This window comes from Lissotriton helveticus, chromosome 3_1 (genome assembly GCF_964261635.1).
Source record: "Lissotriton helveticus chromosome 3_1, aLisHel1.1, whole genome shotgun sequence".
Classification (NCBI taxonomy): Eukaryota; Metazoa; Chordata; class Amphibia; order Caudata; family Salamandridae; genus Lissotriton; species Lissotriton helveticus.
This window is the reverse complement of record NC_136061.1, coordinates 139,802,430-139,829,440: the sequence shown is the minus strand read 5'-3', so window position 1 is coordinate 139,829,440 and position 27,011 is coordinate 139,802,430. Positions and strand designations below refer to the sequence as shown.

Genomic DNA, 27,011 nt, shown 5'->3' with positions numbered 1-27,011 from the left:
AGATAAAGCGGCCCGGCTGGTGTCCCACCGGCTCGGCGCAGTAACTTCAGATTATTGCTCAGTCTGTCAGAATGGGCTCCTTCCCCCGGCTGCCGCCACCGCGAGCAGCCCGCGCTGGCCCCTCGCCTCGCCATTCCTGATGACAAACTGCCAGGCGCGCGCGCGCAAAAGTGCGATTAAAATGTCAGCACAGGATGACGGAGGAGCCGAGTGGGCCCTGCGAGACGCGCCGTGTTCGAGTTGAGTTAATACCTCGTGGCAGAGTTGGGCGACAGCTACCAGAGAGAGGTGCCAGGCGTGCCTTTGGAGTGCCCTAATGAAAGCAGCAACAGAGGAGGACATGTCTGCTTGTTTACAAAATGGAGTTTATTACGGGGATTGAGAGGATTAGCGCTCCAAATCCCAAAATAGTAGATGCGTATTGCGGAGGAAAGTACACGCAGGTGCTTTTTAGATCTCACCTACGGCAAGTACTTAAAGATGCCTTTTGGTAAGCAGATTGTTGGCTTTCTGGTTGGCTTTTTGGCAGTGGGTTATTAAAAAAAGTGCCGGGGCTCTCAGGAGGCGGGCTTGCACCAGCCCATTTCTCCTGTTAGCACAACCTAAAACTGAACCGACTACTAACCCTAGAATTGGAGAGAGGGTGTGGTATAATGGCCAGAGCTGCAGACTTCGCAGCTGGGGGAAAAAGGCTTGAGCCTCGGTGTAGGCTCAACGCCCTGTGATTCTAGGCAAGTCACTTAATCTCCCCATAAATTAATGTGTCCTTAACTGGTGCTCATGAAAAGCACCAGTGTTGATGATTAAGTGCCATGCTGAGGATCGTAAACCACCGGTTCAAATTAAGCACTGCGTTCTGGTCAATCGCATTTGCTTGCATCTTATTTCTTTCCTCATCTTGTGTTTGTCCCTCGCTAGAATACATGGCTGCCAAGATTTCAGGTTGCTATGTGTGGCATTTTCATAAAATCAGTGTAATTCTGAGTGACATTTCAACCACTATGAGTGATACTTTTTCACGAGCAAAATCAAGCAGTAAAGACGAGGGAAACATATATAAATATCAGAAAGGACACCCTTTTGAGCAACAAAAAATTCTAAGAAAATCTTAAACCTACTGCAAATCACCAGAAATCTAAGGGAACTAACATAGTGCCCTGGTAAACGAGTCGTAGTTTTGGGAATATGCAGTGAATCATTGGTACAGTCAAGTGCTTTCAACAGGAATATTTAATCCCTCCTCAGTGTTGCATTATGGTGTTAGCCTTAATTTGTAATACCTTGTGTCTAGTAAAGTCACAACACTATACTGCTGCTCCTAGATGGTAAAAAATAAAAATAAATGAATGCAGTTGCCTATGTCTTTGGGAAGTGTCTCTATGTCTGTTACACTCACTGGCTCAGCCGGCTGCATACACTCTCAGCTGCTGTACAGTAGCCAAGTCAGTCTGTCCTTAGTCACGACGCTGGGGGTGAGGAGCTCTCAATGCAGAACTGGTCATAGTGGCACTGCTCAGCTAATGTGAGAGGCAAGCCTGCCCTAAACACCACCTGTTCAGCCTCTCCTGGACTCAGAGCACGTGTTGAAGGAGAGATCTAGTGTTGTCAGGTGACATCAACAATTAAGGGGGCCTGTGCTGGGGCACAGGCTGAGGGTGGCAGATATCCTGCTACAATACACTTTCGTGAAGGCCTAGAATGCCTTTCAAGTTCAACAGCATATTATGTCTGTTTAGCAGTATGTACAACTAAAGTTTGTATTATATTCATTAATTAATTCAAACATATATATTTTAACCCCTTGGCTGCTGGGGTCATTCCTCTGCCGTGCTGGGGGGAGGGGGAGGCGCGCAGCGCCCCGGTGCAGCTCGTCATGAGCCGCGGTTCTCGTGTGCTCATGACGAGCTGAGCTCGTCATGACCACACCCGTTTGTGTAGAACGTTCGCACAGCAGAGGAATTTCCCCAGCGTGCGAGCGTTCTAATGGTCATGACGAGCTCAGCTCATCGTGATCACACGAGAATCGTGGCTCATGACGAGCTGAGGTCGTCATGAGCGTGGGAGGGGTTAAAGTTACAGTACCACTTATTTATTGTAATTTGTACAACACTGTGTATGGCTCGATCAGCAGAATGGCTAAGAAACATGTTTATTTTTATAAAGACATGCACTCAAAACAGCAACATCTTATGCAGGAAATCGGGAAAAGAATTATATTATGAAACACGCTATCATGCGGGAAGCAAAAAGCTGCTACATCGTAGCCACAAAGCGCAGTACAATTAAAACACCGACCATTGTAAACAGAGCTCCACGTCACCAATTCAGCTGTCATGAACCAGGAGGAAGACAGACGTAGGTTTTTCGACAAAGAACACTGACACATTAATTAATTTATTTGTTTAGTGTTTTGTACCGCGCAAACATGACCCATGAGGGTATCGGAGCGCTTTACAGCAGTAGTAAGTAATTACATTAATTACAAGAATTAACAACAAGCATTGAAAATGCAATAGGTCTCGCAATAGAAGAGTTTTACATTTTTCGTTTTGCAAATGGATGAGTGGCGTTGCGTGGATGAGTGGCGTTGCGTGGATGAGTGGCGTTGCGTGGATGAGTGGCGTTGCGTGGATGAGTGGCGTTGCGTGGATGAGTGGCGTTGCGTGTGTGAGTGGCGTTGCGTGGATGAGTGGCGTTGCGTGTGTGAGTGGCGTTGCGTGGGTGAGTAGCATTGCGTGGGTGAGTGGCGTTGCGTGGTTGAGTGGCGTTGGTTTTGAAAATAGCAAAATTAATAGCTTTGTCAGTTACAATGTCAATAGTTTTAACTTTCGCAAATGTGACACCTATATCATTTGTAATGCAATGTGTGTTGTATTTACGTGACTTAGATGTATTGATATTACAAATAACAATGGCTTTTAATTTTGTAAATAATAAATACTGAAATAAAATGTATTGTAATTTATAATGGCAATAGCTTAAACGTTTGTAAATAACTTTTGTGAAGATTATGTTCAGTGTATTTTATTGTGACGAAAATTCAAGAACATTGCATTTGCACCTACACACACACACACATATAGATGTGGTGGTGGTGGATCTAGGGGATATGGTGGTGGTGGATGTGGTGGTGGATGTGGTGGTGGTGATGGTGGATGTGGTGGTGATGGTGGTGGATGTGGGGGTGGATGTGGTGGTGGTGGTGGATGTGGTGGTGGATGTGGTGGTGGTGGTGGATGTGGTGAAAGTGGTGGTGGATGTGGTGGTGGAAGTGATGGTGGGTGTGGTGGATGTGGTGGTGGATGCGGTGGTGGATGAGGTGGTGGATGTGGGGGTGGTGGTGGATGTGGTGGTGGTGGATGCGGTGGTGGTGGTGGATGCGGTGGTGGTGGTGGATGTGGTGGTGGTGGTGGATGTGGTGGTGGTGGATGCGGTGGTGGTGGTGCATGCGGTGGTGGTGGAAGTGGTGGTGGATGTGTTGGATGTGGTGGTGGATGTGGTGGTGGTGGATGTGGTGGTGGTGGATGCGGTGGATGTGGGTGTGGTGGATGTGGTGGTGGATGCGGTGGTGGTGCCTTTTTTTTTAATGTGCTAAAGTAAGTTATTAATGCAATTTCGGATTAGGGGGGCATGACGACAGTGCATCTTTGCTTTGCACTTGGACATGCTGCAAAACATACTGTGTTGTATTCTTCTGTGAAATCCCCATGACATTTGGCAGTTAAAAGAATGTATTGAAAGAAATGTTCATCTAAATAAGATAATTAGTGTGCACGACATAATTCTGTAGAACTACAGATTCAGTTTAGGTATGCAGCCCTGCGTTACAAAATCATTTAGAACTGAAATGCAAGAAAGTTGCAGTTTGGCTTTGAAACGGATCAGAGAGGTGTCTGCGTGATAAATGAATGATGCATAGGAATGGACAGAATGGAAATGTGTTTCGAAGGACGTGCTCGGGGTGTGCATACTGGAAGCAGGGCGATGGATTCGAGGCTATGAGCGAGGGTGATGCCGAGCTCACCTCAAGGAGAGGGGGAGGGGCCAGGGCAGAAAGTAGGGAGGGGAGGTGTAAGTCGGCAAAGTCACACGGATCGAACAAACGATGAGTAAGGGAAGAATTGTTAAATAGGTTTAAAATGGAACAGGAAAAAAGAAACAAACTAGGGAAGGAAAGAAACGGAATCTGAAAGGAAAGAGAAAAAGAATAAAGGAAAGAGCAGAGGGAAAATACAAGACGGAGGGAAGGCAGAGAAGGGGAGGGGGGAGGAGAAATGCGACACGGCGGGCAGGGGAGGGGGCGGAGCGGGTTTCGGATTAGGGGGGCATGACGACAGTGCATCTTTGCTTTGCACTTGGACATGCTGCAAAACATACTGTGTTGTATTCTTCTGTGAAATCCCCATGACATTTGGCAGTTAAAAGAATGTATTAAAAGAAATGTTCATCTAAATAAGATAATTAGTGTGCACGACATAATTCTGTAGAACTACAGATTCAGTTTAGGTATGCAGCCCTGCGTTACAAAATCATTTAGAACTGAAATGCAAGAAAGTTACAGTTTGGCTTTGAAACGGATCAGAGAGGTGTCTGCGTGATAAATGAATGATGCATAGGAATGGACAGAATGGAAATGTGTTTCGAAAGACGTGCTCGGGGTGTGCATACTGGAAGCAGGGCGATGGATTCGAGGCTATGAGCGAGGGTGATGCCGAGCTCACCTCAAGGAGAGGGGGAGGGGCCAGGGCAGAAAGTAGGGAGGGGAGGTGTAAGTCGGCAAAGTCACACGGATCGAACAAACGATGAGTAAGGGAAGAATTGTTAAATAGGTTTAAAATGGAACAGGAAAAAAGAAACAAACTAGGGAAGGAAAGAAACGGAATCTGAAAGGAAAGAGAAAAAGAATAAAGGAAAGAGCAGAGGGAAAATACAAGACGGAGGGAAGGCAGAGAAGCGGAGGGAGGAGGAGAAATGCGACACGGCGGGCAGGGGAGGGGGCGGAGCGGGGAGAGCGGCCTTTGAAGTGCACTTTACACGGCTGGCCGGCAGTGAAACTGAAAGCACGGCCGGCCGGCCGTGAAAGCCTTTGATAACGCAGCAGGGGGAACAGACGGCGAGAGGGTGTGAAAGCAGCAGGGGCAGGCAGGCGGCTGGGGGCATGTGCACGCGCTTTTAAGCGCATGCGCATTTAGCTTAAAAGTCACGGGCACTGCAAGGAATCGCCACGATTCCTTGCAAGTTAGGTAAAGAGTGGTTAAGCCCCCATAGTCTCGCAAGCTCGATGCGCATGCGCATCGACAGGCGAGACCTAAAAACAAGTTAGATACAAAAAGAATCATGCAAACATTAGAGAAGAGTCGACAATCCCGTTAGAGTTCAAATACGAGATAAGGCAAGTCGCTGGGCTGCTGAAATTGCAGAGGCTCTGAGAGAGATTAGGGTAGGAATTAGCCCATTAGGAAGGTCTTCACTTCCTTGCTGAAACTTAATAGGGCAGGTATTCTTCTGATGTAAGGCGGCAGTGAGTTCAAGATTCTGGGGGCAGCCCCAGAGAAAGCTCTGTTGTATGTTTTCTTCTTCCGGAAAAGGTGTGGTTTCAACACAAAATCCCTGGCACACCGAGAGTGCTTGTCTCCTCCGGAGACCACGATTTTCTGAGCAAGCTATGCAGACGACTTGGAGTGTACAGCTTTATGAGTGATACAGGCCAATTTTAGTTGGATTCTAGCTGCGTATAACACAAAGGAGAACGGGTGAGTGGGGAAGGTTTGCGCTGGAAAGAAAGAAGTTATTAACAAGAAACAATATTTGGTAAGCTCAAAAAGGATCAGATACTGGTCACCCAACCAGGATCAAACAAAGTGTGACTCCAAAGGGGCCACGTTTGTACAGTTAAACCATGAACATTAGATCCTGAGCTAGAAAGAAGCAGGTCAGTTCAAAATATCAAGTCCAAATTTTGCAAGTTTTTTCCGTTTTATTCTTCTTTAGTCTTTTAGTAGAATCAATCCAATCTTCACACGTACAAAAACAACCGCTGCCAACACGTGTTTCGTCAAGGTCATCAAAACCAAACGACTTCGTCAGGGCCTTAAGATTTCACGAAACTGTCAAGTAGATATACGGAGAGAATAACTCCAAATCCAAAGTCTGCAAGAAAATTAAGCATGCAACATATGGCGTATTTGTCAATTCCAAGGGCGTCCTGTCCTTCCAAGGAAAAAAAAGTTCGTATCCCAAATATCCAGGGACTGAGTCATTACGAATTTCACGATAGGGTGATTACCTCCGAGTGCAGCGACTCAGTCCCTGGATATTTGGGATACAAACTTTTTTTTCCTTGGAAGGACAGGACGCCCTTGGAATTGACAAATACGCCATATGTTGCATGCTTAATTTTCTTGCAGACTTTGGATTTGGAGTTATTCTCTCCGTATATCTACTTGACAGTTTCGTGAAATCTTAAGGCCCTGACGAAGTCGTTTGGTTTTGATGACCTTGACGAAACACGTGTTGGCAGCGGTTGTTTTTGTACGTGTGAAGATTGGATTGATTCTAGATGCGTATGCTTGCCAGTTCAATGCCTTTAGGTACAGCGAGATATGAGCGAATTTTTTTGAGCCACTTAGGAGTCTTGCAGCTGCGTTGAAACAGGCTGTTAGGGGAGCTGGAGAGATCTATGGTAGGCCAGATAAGGTTGAGCATCCGTATTCACTCTTAGAGATGGGCCTGAACTGCACTTTTTAGGTCCGAAGTGTCTAGGAAAGGTTTGAGATTTCTCAGATACGTGAGGTGAAACCTGGCACTTTGGCCAGAGTGTTTATGTGGGCACGCATGTTCAGGTTTTTGTCCATTGTGATTCCTAGTGATTTGGCTGACTCCACTATGGTCGAGGTGCAGTTCAGCACGGTGATTGCGTTGGTCCATTCAAGAATGTCAGGGGAGCTTTTCGGAGGGGAGATTAGCAAGAACTCGGTTTTCTGTGCATTGAGTTTGAGCTGGTTGCTGGCAAGCCAGTGAACAGTCTGTTTCAGAGCATCATTAATTATTTGGACCTCCTCTAGAGAAGAGATTTGATGTAGACCTGGGTGTCATCAGCGTACATGTGGTAAGAGATGTTGGCATTGCGAAGGATTTCAGCTAGTGGTTCAAGATAGAGGTTAAAGAGAGTTGGGGAGAGTGTTGACCCTTAGGGGATGCCAATCGTAATCGGGGAAGGGGAGGATAGAATGTGAATAGAAGCTCTAGGAGCGATTCTGTAGGAAGGATTTGAACCACTTGAGAACGGTTCCCCCTAGGCCCATCCTGAATTCTATACATTCTAGAAGCTTTTCATGGTTAACTATGTCGAACACCGAGGAAAGATCCAACAGAATTAGGAGACATGTTTTGCCTTGGTCTAGGGCTTGGAGGGCATCATCTACTATGTGGAGAATAGTAATGTCAGTGCTGTGGGCTGGTCTGAAACCAGATTGGCACTCATCTAGCAAGTTGAAATGCTGCAGTGTGAGCGTTAGAGTGTCAATAAGCCTTACTCTAATTGACTTCGAAATACAGAGTTTTCCAAAAAGCACACCTATAGCTAAGGAACCCAACAAGATGCATTTACATAATACCTTTCGGACGCACCACACCAACATAAATTACAACGTGAACAGCGCTCTAGTTCGAATCTTACTGTTTGTCTACTTCACCGTTGGACACTGACTGTGACGTCATTTTAAGTTAGGCACTACGTGTGTCGGCCTAGGGGCAGTGTGTCTCTACACCACTTGCATATATTGTAGCACTGCAGTACTCACAGAGCTGCAAGCACCTCTTAGGCTCTGCATGCTGGGAGAAGTGCGCACCAAGCTCACATCTTGCTCAGTCGATCATGTGCATTTTAGTAGTGCTCCACGTGGTAGTTGAAGAGGCGCTAAAATGCATGACAATGCATTTCAGTGTGGTGATGCAGACCATCACACTGAAATGCATTAGACTCACGCCTGATGCGTGGTACTTGGCAGGACTGAGAAAATATCTTTTTTACCATCCTTTGGTTGCATGAATGGTATACTTCCGCTGCTTGCATTCAGAGAAATATGTTTTTCTTTCCTTTCAGTACTGCATGTGAGTACATTTTAATGATCCTCTGCCCTGTGTGCTGCTTTCTTCTACCGAACCTGCCCAAACCAAATTGCTCAACAGGTTTTTTAAATGTAATCCATCTTAGCTTCTCTTTTACCTCCCCTCTGTTCCCCTCTACTCTGCATCATTTACTTTTTAATCCACCATACCATGGCACCCCTGCACCCATATCAGGCTTTTTGAAAAACATTCCCTCTGTTCCTCCATGTTTCTGCTATCGATCGGATATGCTTAATTTTTGATTCCTGACACTCCATCTGCTGCACTGTACCCATCACCCTGACACCCAACCTTCCCAAGGAATTAGAGATGCATAGAAGGGTGAAGAAAGGGGTTTCACTTGTTTTGTAATCATAATATAAACGGTCCTTTGATCAATGAGAAATTCCTTAGGAACTATCTTATGCTGCTAGACATACATGGAAGAGGACACATCTCATGCCACACAGCTTCTTCCCCATTACAGACAAGCTAATTATAACAGTCCTGAGGGATACTGATTAATACTGAGGAATGTCAGGAGGTAAGATATGGTTGGACTGTAATCAGATGATTAAAAATAGGCACTGGGGTTAAGATACCTCCAACAGCAAAGAAGTGCTGAACATTTGCCTTCCGGCTGTGCTGTCTGTCTCCATAGATTTAGCTTGATGGAGCAGCAGTGTGCTTCTGAAGATTATATTTATTGTAATATAACTGTCTCAAACATAAGGTATTGTGAACAGAAAAGATATGCATGGTCGTAATCACATCAGATCACATAACCAATATTGCGATGGAGAGGTAAGTATGAATATGTTATCGGGTACCATTGTTTTTTTACTGTATTACAATTATAATGATTTGCCTAGAAGCACATGATATTTCTGGTCAAGTCAAGTAAAACTTTATTCAGACTTGATTTAAATCCATAAAAGTATATAGGTCTAAATAAAACCATATATTGACAACGGTTATACATTAAGAATACAACTTTAAAAGTAGCTATTCAAAGTTATATCATCATATAAACTGGAATAAAAAAATATCAGAAGTGCAAACTATGCTAGGTGTTCTATTGTAAATATACCAGATACCACATTTCTCTGGCCAAGAGACACACTGCAAATTAAAGCCAGGTGCATGTGGTTTGACATTAGTAATTTAGTCACTCGACCAAATCCCTTCCCTTCTACAAATTCATCACTTATGAAGCAAGTGAATAGGCTTAACACAGAAAGTCTGGCATGAATAATCTTCATTAATAGACCAAAACAACCTGTCAATTCTCACTCCCCCACCTGCTCATTGTTTTTAAGCCCATACTCACCATCAGATGATGGTCTTTTTCACCCCCAGGGTAACCTTTAAAGAACACATCAATTCCTCAGAAAAAGAACCTCAAATCTGCCACTACTGCTGCATGTCCTCATTAGAAATCAAATGTTACCAATTGCAGAACCATCAATCCACAGTGTAGACATCCTCCCTGTTTAATCATATGAGCCCATCCAGGGATCGTCTCATGACTTCCAGCTGATGAGGCAAGATTACTAGCTGGTGCGTAGATTGGAGATCATTTCTGTGTGCTCTGGTGACCCAACCTGGGAAGGAAATAAAGAAAGAGCACCTCTTCACTTTTTTAATGCAATCTAAATAGTTTTGAAACTTGTCAACAATTTCATTAGAGGAGAACACTGCCTCCAGTTGTGTGAATGTTTGAGAATCCTGCAGGATAAGATGAACTGAAGACAAGGCTAACTTTAGACAATTAGCCATCAACCAGTGATTCAGTGGTTCACAGTGGAATGTTCTGTTTTCTATTTCATTATAGCTGCTTTATGAAGACCCATGGATGTGAAGATTTCATTCTCACCGTGCCATGTCACCATTGTCATCTAAGTGTAATAATCCAATTTAAATAAAGAAGTGTACCATACTCAAAGCCTTACACTCAGATCTTCTTGTCCTTCCATGAGGAAGGAAAATCATGGAAGTAAATCCAGATTGGAACTAGAAATCCTGAAAGTAAAAACTTTAAGCAAATCCTTTTCCTCCTGACCTCTAAGACTTTGGAACTGTCTACCTAATGATCCCAGACTGAATCTCATCTTATTCTCCTTTGGGAGAAACCTTAAATCCCCTTTTTCCGGACCACACCTAAAAGATCAACTCCTAACACCTCCACTCTGCGAAAACTATCTGTATTTCCTTGCTTATCGTATTTCATATTAAGAGTTTAATTACCCTGGTGACTAGGACAGTAATTTATGGATACACATAATAAATAAAATTAATCAGACTCATCTTCTTCCTCACAAGTTGGTCAACTGCTTTACGCATCAAGCATGAACCCAGGAACTGCCACAAAATGAGTATAAATATCAAACAAATATACAGATAAAGAAACACAAGGTAATCCTATAGCAGGAACAATAATAATGGAATCATATTCATAATCCAGCATAATTCAATAACTACACTTTTAATTTATTTTAAACTGTATTATTATTTACATTTTGTAAGAAGGGCAATAGATTTGTTGCCTTTGTTTTTGCTTATATTCCATATAGACTACACTAATGTGTATTATCCTATTGTTAGCATTATTTTATTTTTACATATGTACTGGTAAGACTTATCCAACTTTTGTAGTCTTTAGTTGCTGTACATTACTTGTAAATACCCTATTTTTAAAAATGTACTAGTCTTTTCTTATAGAATTTGCATAGAAAGGCAGGTTATTATTTACTCTTGAAAACTATTTTAACGTCTGGAATTTTTTATGTCTTCTGAGATTCCAAAACAGTAATATATTGAGTTACTGGTTGAGGGGTAAAACCCTACTCAAGCAGAAACCACAATTTTTCTCATGGTGAAGTCGTAAGCAAACCCTAAATTTACCTGTGCTCAACTCACGAGTAGCTTTCACAGAGCAGTCAGGCTTAAAGCAGAGGCAATGTGTAAAGTATTTGTGCAACATTTCATACAGCTACATTGTGCAAAGGCATCGCAAAAGCAGCACACAGCAGAATTAGAAAAATAGAGCAATTTCTATTAAATAAAGCAAGACCAAAATGACAAAAATCCAATTAGTAGAACCGGAAATATTGAATTCTAAAGTTTTTTGTGAAAATAGCACCATAAAGCGTAAAGTGCTAACTGTGGATATCTAGTCACACCAGCCTGTTAAAATGTCACAAGTTCAGGCCGATGCAAAGGATTGCTGGCCAGCTTCAGGGTCCGAGTTAGACCCACTGAACCGAGTATACCTTCAAACCTGGTTTGCGGAGCATTGCAGGGATCTTAAATTGTGATTCCGGAGACACCATACCTGAAGTGATTATCCCTCTCCATTTGGAAATTACACTTACAAAAGGTAATAAGGGAAATCCAATGTTATCCTATGGAAGAGATAGGTCTTGCGGTGGTGAAAACAAATTTAAATGTTTTTCACTACCAGGACATATAAAACTTAAAAGTGCATGTCCTACCTTTTAAATATACTGCATCCTGCTCTCTGGGCTGTCAAGGTCCTACCCTAGGGGGGAAATATGTATAGATGTATAGAAAGAGAAGGTTTAGGGCTGGTATTTGCCAGATAGACATGTTAGTTTAAACTGCGCACACACAAGCTCCTCAAGTGCTACTTAAGTGGGTGTCAAAAGCAATGCTGCTGGTCCACTAGTAGCAAATAATTTACAGGCCCTGGGTACATCCAGTGCCACATTACTAGAGCTTTATACGTAAATTAAATTAGCCAATTGTGCATAAGCCAATTTTAACATGTTTAGTGGGGAGAGCACTAGCACTTTAGCAATGACAAAGTGCACGAGGTCCATGGCCAGCAAACACAAGGTCAGAAAAATGAAGGAAGAAGTCAAAAAGTTTGGCGGAAGACCACCTCAAGGCTGACAAGTCTAACTAAAACTTCAAGACAATCTTAAAAAAACAAAGGCACCCGTTTCCATTCCTCGGCTTTCCTTTAACAATCTGTTACATTCTGAGAGTTTTATTCTCGGTTTACTACAAGTAAGCCATTTGAACCGACACACCAGCACACGGTAATATTAAAAGGCACTGTACAGGACTCGAACATATATCTCTTATGAAAATGCTTTAAACAGAGCTCACGGCTGAAAACGCCTTCCAATCCAGGTTTTGTATTGCTGGATATGTACTCCTGCTTATCCCATTATAAAATAAAAACAACAGATCCGAGAATGCAAAGCAAGAAGCCTGGACTGGATAAGCTACTTATGCTGACTGGCTACAGGGACCCAGTTAGACCCACTGAACAGAGTACCTTCAATCTTGGTTTGCAGAGCGTTGCAGGGATCCGCTTTAAAGATGCATTGAGCAGCTGAAGTAAAACATATCGTTCAGAGATGTGGCGAGGCCGTGGGGGCCTGAGTTCTTTTCGAGGATCCCGTTTACTGAGCTTGCAATGCAGAGCCCGGTGTCAAGGATGAAACACTCAGTCGTATGATGTGTCGGTTCCGAGGAGCTGTGCAGTCCACGTCGTCTTTGAGGCTGTAGAGTCCATGTTATCATTGAGACTGCCATCAACAAGGGATGCGAGGGCCTATGCTGAGGATGCATCATGTAGCTGGAGCGATGTGGTGGTTCTCAAGAGCTGCAATGTGAGGCAGGTGGTTGCGACAGGTCCAATCCGCTCGGTAGCAGACATGCGTCGTTCTGCTTGGGGTTGCGCCGCGCAGCAGAGCAGCTGCGTCGGCTCTGCTAGATCCACAGAGGCTGGCAAAGCACCTAAGCCCACTTCAAAGATAAAGGACTGGAGGGGACCCACTTGGCAGGGTAGACTCTCGGATGGCAGAGTCCAGGTGCACGGTTGTTGGAAGCCTGTTACGTCCCTGATGCTTCAAATCAGCAGGCCAACCAGCTAGTGCTTTTAGTCACTTGGGTCTGGGTTCAAGAGATGCTGGTCTTGCCCTTTTCACCCAGGCAAGAGGGCAACAGGTCAGCACAACAGGGCAGCAGTTCCTTCAGAGAATCAGCCTAGCAGAGTGGCAGTACTTGTAGCAGCACAGCAGTCTTCCTTGAATGGTAGAGTATTAACAGGTCCATATGTGTACTGAAGTGGTGGTTTCTCAGGTCCAGTATTTATACTCAGTTGTGCCTTTAAAGTGAAGGAGAATCTTCTAGAGGTTTTCCTTTGAAGTCCCCTTTCATCCTGCCTTTCCTGCCCGGGCTCCAGACTAACTATTGGGGGTATGCAGCCATTTGTGTGGATGCAGGACGCAGCCTATTCAGGAGTGAGTGGGGCTGTCCCTAGCTCTTCCTTCCCATCCCACCAGCGATGGCCCATCCTGGCACACCTAAGCTCCCAATTGTGTGTGGCTAGCTAGGAGGACTACACAAAGCTACACAAAGTGGCATTCTGAAATGAAATGAAATTGGGTATTAATACAGTGCGCGGATACTCACAAAGAGTGTCCCGGCGCTACGCCATGAAACCGTGACATAGAGAGCCTCATTCCAATCACACGAGTGTTATTGTTGAAATAGCCATGTTTTAAGTTCTTTCCTAAAAAGTAGCAAGTCCTGAATCAGTCTGAGGCAAAGAGGCAGTTCGTTCCACAGGCGAGCTGCTAAAACCTGAAACGACCATACTGCTATCCGAGATCTCCTGATCTTGGGAATCACCATGAGGGATAGTCCAGCTGTTCTTAAGGCCCGTTTGGGCTCATAACTTTGGATCCTATTCCTCAGGTAAACCACATCCGTGTCATGGAAGGCTCGATAAGCGAGCACTTAGGCCTTAAAGTGGATCCTCCTTCTCACCGGGAGCCAGTGCAGTGTCTTAAGATGGGGCGACATACGCGTTCTGGGGCTTACCATAAGAATAGCTGTGGCTGCAGCGTTCTGAACAACCTGCAGCCGATTGAGCAGATACTCTGGCAGTTCCAGATACAAGATATTTACGTAGTCCAGCCTTGATGTGATTAAGGCTTGCACTATGATCTTACGGGATTCCACGGGCAGAAGGGGAAGACATTTTTTTTACCATCGTTATCAATCCAAAGCAAGTCCCAGGAACAGTTTGGATTTGAGACTTCATCGCTAGACCAGTGTCAAGTTTAACTCCTAGGTTTTTAACTGTGCAGACTGGGGCCTCAGGAGGGGACATGTCGTGAGGCCACCATAAATTCCAGTCAGCACATGGAGGACAGCCGAAAAAAATAATTTTGGATTCTTCTGAATTGCACTTAAGTTGCATCCAAGCAAAGACCTCCGTTAAACATTTATTTATCTCCATTCCGCGAAAACTCGCACCTTTCTCACACGTGAACAGGAGTTGAGTATCGTCGGCGTAGGAGATAATCTTCGCTCCATGGAACTCCGCCAGGCGTGCAAGTGAGGCCACATAAATATTAAAGAGAGTGGGACTCAAAATAGCACCTTGTGGGACCCCCTACTTGCATTGGAGGGACCACATTTCCTGGTGCCGCTCAGTCAAGAAGGAAGCAAACCAATTGTACACCATGCCACCAACACCACACTCCGTTAACCTGCGCAGGAGTCAGTCATGGGGCACAGTGTCAAAGGCTGCGGACAAATGCAGCAACCTCAGCACAGAACTGCCCCCTTTGTCCAACTGAGTTTTGATGGTTTCCAAAACCTCCATTGGGGCAGTCTTTGTGCTTTGAGTGGATCTGCAGCCAGACTGGCTATCACGAAGCACATAATTTCCTTCTTTATAATCTGTTAACACAGAGTTCTTCTCAAGAACCTTTGAGAAGAAGGGCAGCAGGGATATGGGCCTGTAATTGGACGCAACCATAGGATCCGCTGTGAGTTTCTTCAGGAGGGGGATGATTTTTGCCCTATTCCAACAGCTGGGTACCGTACCCTGTCCAAGCGAAGTGTTAAGAATTGAATTAACAGCAGAATTGATGGATTCAGCAATATTCTTGAGAATCCTTGCTGGACAGGGGTCCCATGGGGAACCTGAGTTCAGAGTTCTCATGATGTCGAGGGATTTTTCTAAGGAGATAGGGGGACATTGGGTAAGTGGGTGACTGACCACCATAGGTGGGGTCCATACACTCAATATCTCACCAGCTCTGGCTGTGCTCATAAAGGTAAAAGACTGTTGAATCAGGTGGATTTTGTCATGGAAAAAAACAGCCATCTGATGAGCCCAATTAGAAGTGGGAGTGAATGTCTTACTCAATGCACTGAGGGCTGAAAAATCCTTAACAGTTTTTAAGATTTCTTTGCTTTTAGTGGCAGCCCCTTTTATTTGTAAAGTAAAAAAATCATTAAAAATAGACTTTCATAGCTTGCTTATAGATGGATTTATCCTTAGAATCAAACTTAGTAAGCCACATTCTCTCTAAACGTTTGCAAGCACTCCTGCTTTTCCTGAGAATTTCGGAAAACCACAGTGCAGAGGTGCGGCCATTGGTAGCTTTGCGAGTTGAGGGTGGCGCCAGCACTGCAACCTGTTCTGCAAGCCACTTCTCTAGGCCAGGGGCATCAATCTCTGGGTCTCCACTAAAGGGAATTGGGTGCTTACCCAGAGCTATTTCTAGGCTATCAGGCGTAACCAGGTTAAAGGGTCTGGATATACAAGGACGGGGCTTATCTGGGTATTTTAAAACTCAGGAGATAGTTATCCGACCATACCAATGGTTGGGGAGTATCCATTTCCACACATACATTAGAGAATAATTGGTCTAGCGTATGACCCTTCTCATGGGTCGGGAGATGAGCATAAGGGGATAATCCTAAAATCGCCATAGACTCCAGCAGCTGAACTGCCTCAGAATCAGAGGGAACATCCATGTGGATATTAAAGTCTCCTAACAAAAGGCAATGTCTAAATTTGACGCCAATAGCAGAGATAGCTTGAGTAAGTGACTCAATTAACATGCCACTTTGGTCAGGCGGCCTATAAACAAGAATACCCGCAATAGATTGGTGATCTGAGACCATGAGCACAAAGGAGAGGCTTTCAGCATCCTCAATATCTTATTTTTAGAATTGCAATTTAAAATCCGGCTTTACCATAAGCTAGGATTTTAAATTGTGATTCCAGAGACACTATGCATGAACTAATTATCCCTCTCCATTGACGAATTACCCTTATAAAAGGTAATAAGGCAACTCCAATGCTATCCTATGAGAGAGATAGGCCTTGCAGTAGTGAAAAGTGAATTAAAGTGTTTTTTTCACTACCAGGACATCTAAAACTTAAAAGTTCATGCCCTACCTTCTGAATACACTGCACCCTGCCCTCTGGGCTGTCAAGGGCCTACTCTGTGGTATATGATTGAAAAGAGAAGATTTACTCCTGGTATTTGCCAGGTCGACATGGTAGTTTAAACTGCACGCACAGGCTCTGCAGTGGCAGGCCTGAGACATGTTTAAAGAGCTACTTAAGTGGGTGTCAAAAGCTGTGCTGCAGGCTCACTAGTAGCAATTCATTTACAGTCCCAGGGTACATGCAGTGCCACATTACTAGAGCTTTATAAATAAATCAAATAGGCTATTTGTGTATAAGCCAGTGTGACCGTGTTTAGAGGGAGAGCACCAGCACTTTAGCAATGGTTAGCAGCCCGTAAGGGCAAAGAGTCCTAAAGCCAGCAGAAACAAGGTCATAAAAATGGAGGAGGAAGTGAAAAAGTTTGGGGGAAGACCACCCAAAGACTTACAGGTCTAACAAAAACTTGAACACAGTCTAAAAAACACAAAGGCACTCTTTTCTATTCCTTGGCTTTCCTTTAACAATCTGTTGCGTTCTGAGAGTTTCATTCTCGGTTCACAACAAATAAGCCATTTGAACCGACACACCTGTAAACGATCATTTTAAAAGGCACTGGACAGGATTCACACATATAGAGTGCTTTAAAAAGAGCTCATGGTTGAATATGCTATCCATTCCAGACTTTGAATTGTTGGGTGTGTACTCCTGCTTATCTCATTATAAAATGAGAACTACAAATCCCAGAATGCAAAGCAAAAACAATGGGCTGGATAAGCTTGTTATGCATGGACCTGGGAAACTTGAGAAATTTCATAAAATGAGTACATGCAGTATTCCACAGCAGGTAATGTAGACTAGTGTGCTTTAGTGGGCATAACCCATTTATTTTTGGCTGCTCAAAATCATATTTCTGTGCAAACCTGTTCAACTGATCAGGCGATTTCATTGGAAAATAACCCAATGATGACCTTTACGAAAGCAAGTCAGGCGCATCGGTTTGGTAATAGAATTATAGAATGCTAAAATCTGAACAACGTGATCACAACGGAATGACTCCAATGGCTGTCTTTCTTGATGGTTGTTCTTTTTGTAATTTTCTTGTTGTGACTGACTCACCCTAGAAACAGCCGCCATTAATGAGAATATGAAGGTAGATATGACACTAGCTGTGCAGTCTAATTGCAAAGATGGGCTGTGGATGCTTCCTCGGTGTTACAACCATTCAGAATCTCATTAAAGCTGAGTTATGCACGCACTTTATCTAAATGAGTGATTGGAAGCATGGTACCAGCGCATCGGTGTTTGTTAACATGTCAGGGGATTGGATGAGCTTTGTCATTTGCCTGCTTCTCTAAAGTCCCTGGAGTGGGGGGGTTGTGCTTTGCTTGTTTGCATGTGATAACGATCTGTGCTGGAAAGGGGAAGGTAGCTTTATCTTCGGCGGTGACCAATCTGCCACTCTGCGGGTCAGCAGGTGGGGGCTCCTGCTGTTTCCCCCAATGGTTATTAGTGAACGAGAAGCAGGACAAATGCTTAAGACACGTCCAGCTGTCAGGTCACACTTTGCAGGATTAAGGGGCTGATGAAGACTAGGAAGACATTCAGTTATCTGTGCGCTGGATGTGGCTGGCTGTCTTTAAGTACTCTATTGGCAGCTGACGGAGATAATTGGCTGTGGGCACGACAAATCTGAAACACAACACATGTGGACATTGAATTGACAGCACACCAATTATCAAGGGTCTCTCTACGAGTGTAACGCAGGATGGAAAGTAGACTGTGATGATAAATCCCCTCGCCTGAGCACCATCAACCCATCCCCATTCACAGGAACCAATTCATGGAAAATGTAGACGTCTACCAGTCCTACAGCCTCATTTATGAAAAGTGACGCATCGCTGCGTGAAAGCAGCGATGCGTCATTTCTCAGTGCGCCCTCCTTGCGACATTCCTGATGCGTCATATTACCAGTATGACGCATCATGTCGCAAGGAGTTACAGATACGTCAGTATTTCTGACGTATCTGTAAGCGCAAAAGTGACGCATTGCTGGAGTGTGTCACAAAAGTGACGCAACTCCAGCAATGCGTCCTTTCACATGGGGAAAACCCCATGTGAAAGGGCCTGCGTCAGTCTTACGCCTGCTGTGAGGCAGGCGCAAGATTTTGACGCAACAGCGTCCTAAAAGTGACGCAGTGAGATTTTTGCAGGGAAACGCCCCCCTGCATACATTATACCTGGCGCAGGTATAATGTGGCGCAGGGGTTCACAAAGTGACGCATCTACCTAGATGCGTCACTTTGTAAATATGGCGCAACAAGGTGCATTTTTTACGCCACTGGTGTGTCACAAAAAGAGTCTGGTGGCTACCTCTTCACAGCATGGTCCCTGAGTCATTACATTGGAGGAGATCAAATTACCAATTTGTCAGGAACTCTTCGGTCTTAATGTGTGTGAATATACCAAGGAGTAACATGGTACCACCAAGGTATTATAAAATACGACACAATCCAGATTGAAAATTAACACATACATTATGCACCTACCAGCGGGCGTGGACAGCAAAATCTGGTTACCAAGGCAGACAGACAAAACAGGGAGTGATGTGTTTCAAAAGACAGATTATATCTGGCGAGTGAACAGGATTTAAACCTCCCCAAAAAAGTTATTATAGTGAATTGCCTGTCTCGTAGGCACAGAATCACCTCATGTTTTAGTACAGTGGCAGAAACGGATGACAGGGTGGCCATGAGCAATTGCATATTAAATGCACTATTCATTTTCTACACCCCAACTTCTGAAACTTGGGGATGATTGGGTTACTTTACCACCCCATCTCGACAAACTCCATTTCTGAGTGTAAATTTAAGGTGGGAAGGACATTTGTAATGTTTGTGAACACCCAAAATGTTTTTGCTCTGTTGGTTGTTCCTAACATACCCACTGGACAGCTAACCCTACCTTTGGGAATATCCTAGTACCTACTCATTCTGCATACCTTTGACTATGGAAGATTTTCTTCAGGTATAAATTACACCTGCAAGCGTAAATGTTTATGGGCCCTCTTTCTATGTATCTGGATCTGGATCACTGTCTAATTCCCATTACATGGTCCATCAATATTCCCACTACTTCTGCACCCCACAATAGGCATTGGGGTAGGAAATGGAGTGCGCTTCCAATTCACACCTGGGAACAGGCCCTCTCTGAACAACTGCCCCAAAAAACGGAGAATCCTGACCTAGCAGTCCATAATTTTCATAACTGGATCTCCAACTCTCTAGATCGAGTCCTTCCAAAATGCTCCCTGCAAACAATCAGAAGGCCCAAAGTCGCTCCCTGGTACTCTCTCGCCCTCAGGGCCCTGAAACAAACGTGCCGGAAAGCGGAGAGAGCCTGGAGGAAAGACCGCTCTCAATCAAAAAAATTGGAGTACAGGGCAGTTATAATGCATTACAAGAGGGAGATAAAACTTGCTCAAGCCAAGTTTTATGAAACTAAAATTAACATGGCAGCTAATTCCCCTAGGGAAATTTTTAAGATCGCTAAATCTCTGATATCTCCTCCTGCTGAGAGACCTATATTAGAGGGTGCTCAGGCACGCTGTGAGGATCTTGCCACTTTCTTCTCACAGAAGATTCAGGCTATTTATTCCCAATTAGCAGCAAATGATGGGGGCACCATTCTACTGCCCACCTCAGACCCAGACCCGCCTCCTTCTTGCTCCTTGGCTACCTTTCCAATCCTGGACCCTAATACTTTAGACTCCCTTGCTCAGAAGGTTACCTCAGGATCCCCAAATGACCCTGCCCCACCCCAGACCTTAGTAAAAGCAATGGACACCATCCGCCCCTGTTTGCTGGAGGCTCTTAACACCTCCATTACCTCCAACTCCGTACCAGCCGCCTGGAAGTGTGCAATGGTAAGGGCCCTGTTAAAAAAACCGAATCTGGATCCTAACAATCTATCCAATTTTCGCCCTATCTCGCTGCTTCCTTGGATGAGTAAGTTGCTGGAGAGGCATATCAACAAAGCATTAGGGGAATATTTGGAGTCCAATAAATTGCTCCAGGTCTCTCAAACAGGGTTTCGCCCACAACATGGCACTGAAACCGCCCTTTTAGCGGTCACGGAGGCAGCCAGAGCCATAATGGACCAAGGTGGTAAAACAGCTATCATACTCCTGGACCTCAGTGCCGCGTTCGACACTGTAAACCACGCCACATTATTACATCGCTTGAGTGGCTTGGGAGTGTCGGGCGCGGCCCTGTTGTGGCTGACCTCCTTCTTAGAGGAACGCTTCTTCCAGGTATTTGAAGGCGAGGTGGCATCATCAAAACATCCTCTCAGCTGTGGGGTTCCTCAGGGCTCCTCCCTGAGCCCCACGCTGTTCAATGTCTATATCTATATCTATATATCTATATATATCTATATATATATATATATATATATATATATATATATATCTGACTGTGCCATCACACTGTTTCCAGAGATTGACATCTTGAGCCTGCAGCAGTTGATGGCCAGAATCAAATCTGGATCTCCAGCGGACCCTTGTCCACCTAAAGTTTTTCAGGCAGCCCGTCCACTATTGGAGGAGCATGTCATCCATCTCCTAAATAGATCCCTGGAATTAGGACAACTACCAGCAGCACTTAAGGAAGCGCGGGTAAGACCGCTGTTGAAAAAACCTGGCGCAGACCCCGCAATACTAAAAAACTATAGGCCGATCTCTCAGCTACCATTTCTCTCTAAAGTACTGGAGCAACATGTATTAAAATCTTTGTCCATGTACTTGGAGTCCCACTCCCTGCTTCACGAACGACAAGCAGGGTTCCGAGCACACCACAGCACCGAGTTGGTGATGCTCTCGGTGCTGGATGAATTGAGAGGCTTGGCTGACGGTAAAAAACCGAGCGCCCTGATTTTTTTAGACCTTTCAGCGGCGTTCGATACCGTCAGTCATGCGCTGCTACTGGAAAGGCTGAGTGACTTTGGCATCAAAGGCCGGGCTTTCGAGTGGTTGCAGTCCTTCCTGTCAGGAAGGACACAAAGAATACAACTCGGAGAAGAAATCTCCGCCGTGGGAGAAATAGAATGTGGGGTACCTCAGGGCTCGGCCCTATCCCCACTGCTGTTTAACCTATATCTGCAGCCTCTGATTGCCTCCCTGGCGAGTATGGGCTGCACAGTATATAACTATGCAGACGACACGCAGCTGCTGCTGAGTGTTGACAATACAAACACCGCCCAACTCCACACTCAGAATATTTTGAGACACACGGTCCAGTGGATGACAGGAAACCTCCTAAAAATCAATCCAGACAAGACTGAGGTCTTGGTTATTTCATCTACCACCTCACCATGGTGTGACCTCTACTGGCCCGCAGAGTTAGGTCCAGCCCCAAAACCCAGTTTGAACGTGAAGAGCCTGGGGATCAAACTGGATTGTGACCTCTCTATGGTCAGCCAAATCTCTTCAGTGGTGGGCAGCTGTACTAATATCATCCGACAATAACAATAACAATAACAATATGCAGCCTCTGGAGAATATCGTTCTCCCCTATGACGTGCGGATTGTCACCTACGCAGACGATACTCAACTCGTGGTCTCTTTGGACCACGAGGGGGGTTCGTCGAACACTTTGGGTCCATGTCTAGAGGCTGTAGCTGGGTGGATGCAACTCTCCCACCTCAAGCTCAACGGGGAGAAGACCGAGATCATGGTGCTTGGTATTCTCCCCCAACCTCCTTTCTGGATGACTGGCCTCTGTGTCTCGGTACTCCCCCCCCTCCTAAAGAGCAGATAAAGAGTCTGGGAGTCTGGCTGGACAGAGCGCTTGACTTCTCGTCCCAAGCTACTATCACTGCCTCTGTATGCGTGGGGCTAATGAAAATGCTCCGGAAAGTGCTCCCTCTGCTCCCGTTCCAGGCGAGGAGGGTCATGGTCCAGGCCCTGATTCTCTCCCGCCTGGACTACGGAAATGTTTTATATCTTGGGGCCCCGGCAACAGTGACAAAAAAACTTCAGGTCACTCAAAACTGTGCCGCCCGCCTACTGTTTAATATCCCTCGCTGGCAGTCGGCGAGAACCGCCCTAAAGGAGCTTCACTGGCTTCCAGTGGCCTCAAGAACATTATTCAAGGCCATGTGCATTCTGCGCAAATCCCTTCATCAAACTGGCCCGGCAGTACTGTACCCTCTAATACCGCCGTATGTGCCGCTCAGAACCCTACGTTCAGCTTCACTGCACCTGGCAACCAAAGTAAAAATCAAGAGAGCCCGATGGGGTGGCCGCTCTTTCACCTATTCAGCGGCGAAGGCATGGAACTCCTTGCCTCTGTCCCTCAGGAAAAACAGCAACCTGATGTCATTTAGGAGAGAATTGAAAACCCATCTGTTCTCAAAAGTGCATTAATTAATCCTTCCCTGCAGTCGCACACAGAATTCAGTCTCTAGCGCTGCGAGGCCTTCGGGTGGTTATGCGCTATATAAATGGAATTTTCAATTCAATTCAATTCAATTCATTTACATTTATAGATGAAACTGTTACCTTCCTAACGGTTTAGTGAGCGAGGACACAGAACAGCCGAATACGGCTGAATTGCTTGGGCCTCCGGAGGTTGTTCCTGTTGCTGGAGGCTGAAAAAGATTGAAGAAGCCAAGGAAATCGAAGCCTCGCTCTACAAGCACCTGTTATTATGATGCTGCACTGCTATGCGTGAAGAATTTCCATGCACCGTGGCTGTGCGGCCAAAGAATCAACACAGCGCCTGTCAGCGGCTGAAAAGTCCACTCACACCAAGTCCAGTGCATTGACCTCCGTAGTCCGATATCACCACACCGACTCCGACGCGGGTCCTGCTATGCAGCTGAAACAATCAACGCATTGTGGGACTGCGGCTAAAGAAATTAACGCAGCACTTGTTTGCCACCGCCGTATCATCCTTGATTTCCACGCATCGCCCCTGTGCGGCAAGTTTTCCTATACATCACCAGCAGACCAGGAGTCTTGGAATGTTCCCACTACAGTCCGGATACAACACATCTCTTCTCCCTCATGCAGCAGCACTGTTGCATCACCTCCCCATGGACTCAGAAACTGATGCATCGCTGTGTTTGTTTACGCTTTCCCTCTCTGCGACTGTTTGGCCTTGTGAATTGTGATGCACCTAAAGGTATATTGTGTTAAATCACACATTCTTAGATGTCTATGGTCATATTTATTGTGTTTTCACTGTGTTAATGTGTGTCTGGGTGCAAATACTGTACACATTGCTTTTGGGATAAGCCATTCTTTTTTTTATTTTTTATTCTGTTTATTCTTTTCAGGTTACATAAACATACATGCTCAACATACAGTTTGTTTCAGTTCTGTTTTGGTTACATAGGTATAATGCATATACTGCAGGCTACAAACTACACATGGCATATACCATACATCATCCCTGTAATCACAGCCTAGTATTAGCGATGCCGGGCACCTGTCCTTTGATGTCACATATATCCTCACTATCATACTGGCATTCCAAGAGTGCATCAATACGTAGCTACCGCTGCATTTCTCTGAACACATAATACAATATAGTCACCTTCTCAATACTTTTTGCCCCAGGGTATTCACTATCATGCAGCTTAGAATGTATCTTCACGCCTCAGGCACTTCCGGACCATCTATCATGTATTATACCACACCATGCGAAGTCTATTCTCTCGGATGGGAAATCAAATAGCATGTCAACGGGGCCCATATATCAGTGGGTCTGGAAGACACAGGCAACAATTCTGCATATGTAGCAAGTGTCTCCTGGTTATCAGGTCCTCTAGCCATGTCTTAAATTTAGGCGCCTGTCCCCTACCCCATCTGTAGGCCACTCTCCTCTTGGCCATTAGAAGTGTCATGGCAACAAATTTTCGATGATCTGCTCATAATGGTTTAATAAACCCAAGTAGGGCCAGCAAAGGATCCGGTTCCACAGGGGTATCTATCATTATTTACAGTGCACGGAACACTTGGCTCCAGTATTCCATGATACTCGGGCAGTTCCAAGCCAAATCTAGAAAATCTGCACCCACAGTGTGTCATCTGTCGCATATCGTCTGCCCTAAGTTTATATCTGCGCATCTTAGCTGGGGTATAGTGTAGCCTATGCAAAAACTTATAGTGTATAATCCGGAGTCTACTGCTCGTCGACACCCGCTGTGTCTGCGAACAGCAGGCCTCCCATTGTTCCTCAGTCAGGGCAACCCTCAGTTCCTCCCCCCATCGCTTACGGGAATGTGTGTCTGGGTACTCCTTCTGTGTGTTTATATCTAGGAGACTAGTTTTTTAGGTGTGGCTTTTCCCAGTATGAGCTGAAGGGGAGTCAGCACTCATGGTTCCTCCGGGAACTGCGGGGTTAGCGATCGCACGCCCTGCCGTAACCTAATGTATAAAAAGACATCAAGAGGCATTTTCTGACCCGATGGAAACATATGATCGATAGTACGGAACTTGTTCTCATAATACATGTCTCCCCAGTTAACGATGCTAGTATTGAGCTTAAATTCATGAAACACTTCCTCTTGCAACAGCGGCATGTTAGGGTGGGAAGACAGGGGCAGTAAAGGGGAATGTAACAAGGGCACCCCGAGCGTACGTCTTATACGCTGCCAAGCTGTGAGCGTGCACATAAGTGCATTGGGCTGCCTCTCTCCAGCTCCCACCGTAAGATATAGCGCTCCCTCAAGAGGAACGGGATGTGCCAGCCAATGTTCCGCCGCCACCTGCGGCATGTATCGCGGCTCCTTGATCCAAAACCACGCATATTGGGCTTGCACTGCAGCAAAATATAGCTCAAAGTCCGGTATTCCGAACCCTCCTTTTGAGTAGGGTCGTGTCATTATCTCCCACTGTAGTCTCGGCTGTTTACCTCTCCATGCAAGTCGTATCAGCTCTGACCTGAGCGTTTTAAAGAAATGCGCACCCAGGTAGTAGGGTATATTAAAAAAAAAGGTACAAGAGTTGGGGGAATATCACCATTTTTATCAAGGACGCACGGCCAGCCATGGACAAAGACAAAGCCACCCACCGCGATATATTATCTGCTATCCGAGTCATGTTCGTCCCATAATTTATTCTCAGCGGTTCACCCCTGTCTCCTGCGATTCTGATCCCTAGGTATTTCAAATCATCTGCACACCATTCCAAAGGGTAGTCCATCGAGAAGCATCCAGTGGCTTCAGTGAGCGGGAAGATGCTAGACTTTTTCCACTTGATCTGGACCCCAGATAGTATCCCAAAGACTATAATTTCACGCAGTATCGGGTACAGGTTTTATTGTTAATCTCGGGCATAGAAAGTAATATCGTCTGCATATAGGGACACTAGTATTTGGCACTGGTAACACTGTAGGGCTTTATCGTTATGAGATTGTCGCAATTTTGCCGCTAGGGTTTCAACAGCAAGCACAAACAGTAGAGGGGACAGCAGGCACCCCTGCCTAGTACCCCTCGTTATGTCGAATGTTTGTGAAGCGTGGCAATTAACAAGGATCTTTGCCACTGGCTTGGTATACAGCAGCCTAATCCATGACAAAAACAACGGCGGGAACCCCATTCTCTTCATTACTCCAAAATGATAGCTCCACTCTACGGAGTCAAATGCCTTAGTGGCATGTAGAAATATCGCAGCCATAGGGAGATCCGGGGAGACAGTGTTTAGTATAGTAAAGAACGTTCTCAAATTGTGAGACGTGGCTCTCCCAGGTACAAAGCCCGACTGGTCTGGCAAAATCAGGTTTTCCATCAGCAGACTCAATCTTGTTGCAATAAGCTTGGCTAATATTTTAGCATCACTATTAAGAAGCGATAGCGGTCTGTATGAGTCACAAAATTCTGGTGCCTTACCCGGCTTCAGCAAGACAGTATGAGGGCTTCCCGCATAGTAGGAGGTAAACATCCCACTTCCAGTGCATCCTCATATACTTCCCAGAGCACAGGAGCCATCACATCAATGTACGTTTTATAGAATTCAATTGGGATCCCGTCAGTGCCTGTAGCCTTGCCTGATTGCATACCCATTATGGCCTCTCTCACCGTGTCCAGTTCAAAGGGTGCACATAAAAATGCTCTCTGTCCGTCACTAAGCCTGCCCAACGTCACATCTCCAAGAAACCCGTCCAAGTCCAGGTCTCCCTGTCCTGGTATATAGTATGCTGTAATGTCCCAGAAATGAATTGAGTATAGCGGCTGTGTCCCGGTAGACCTCCCCAATCAAATCTCTCACCTCAGTTATGTATGTAGAGCATTGAGGCTGCTTCACTTTCTGCGCTAACATCTTACCAGGCCTGTTACCTTCCCCATAATTCCTGGCCACCCAGTATTTACCTCTAAATCTCGCTTCTCTTTGTGCCTCCCCCATATATCGGGTGAGTTTCTCTCTAAAGGTAGCCTGTGTGGACCCCCTCCAAGACCTCTGCAAGATTCGTTTCCAACCTTTTAAGGTCCATTTCCAGTGCTCATAATGTAGCCTAGATATCCTTAAGCACTCCCGCTCCCTTTGCTATACAATACCCCCTCATCGTCACCTTGAATGCCTCCCAAACTACTTCCACGCTTTGGACAGAATCCTTATTTCTCCTTAAGAAATCACTTATCTCCTCTCGCAGTTCCTCCTGAAAGACTG

The 27,011-nt window shown here is 45.3% G+C and overlaps 1 protein-coding gene across 2 annotated transcripts in view; it reads left to right on the top strand.

Moving 5' to 3' along the window:
• Positions 1-27,011, top strand: part of AUTS2 (activator of transcription and developmental regulator AUTS2) — a 2,056,888-nt gene that overhangs the window by 1,665,055 nt on the left and 364,822 nt on the right. The window lies entirely within an intron of this gene.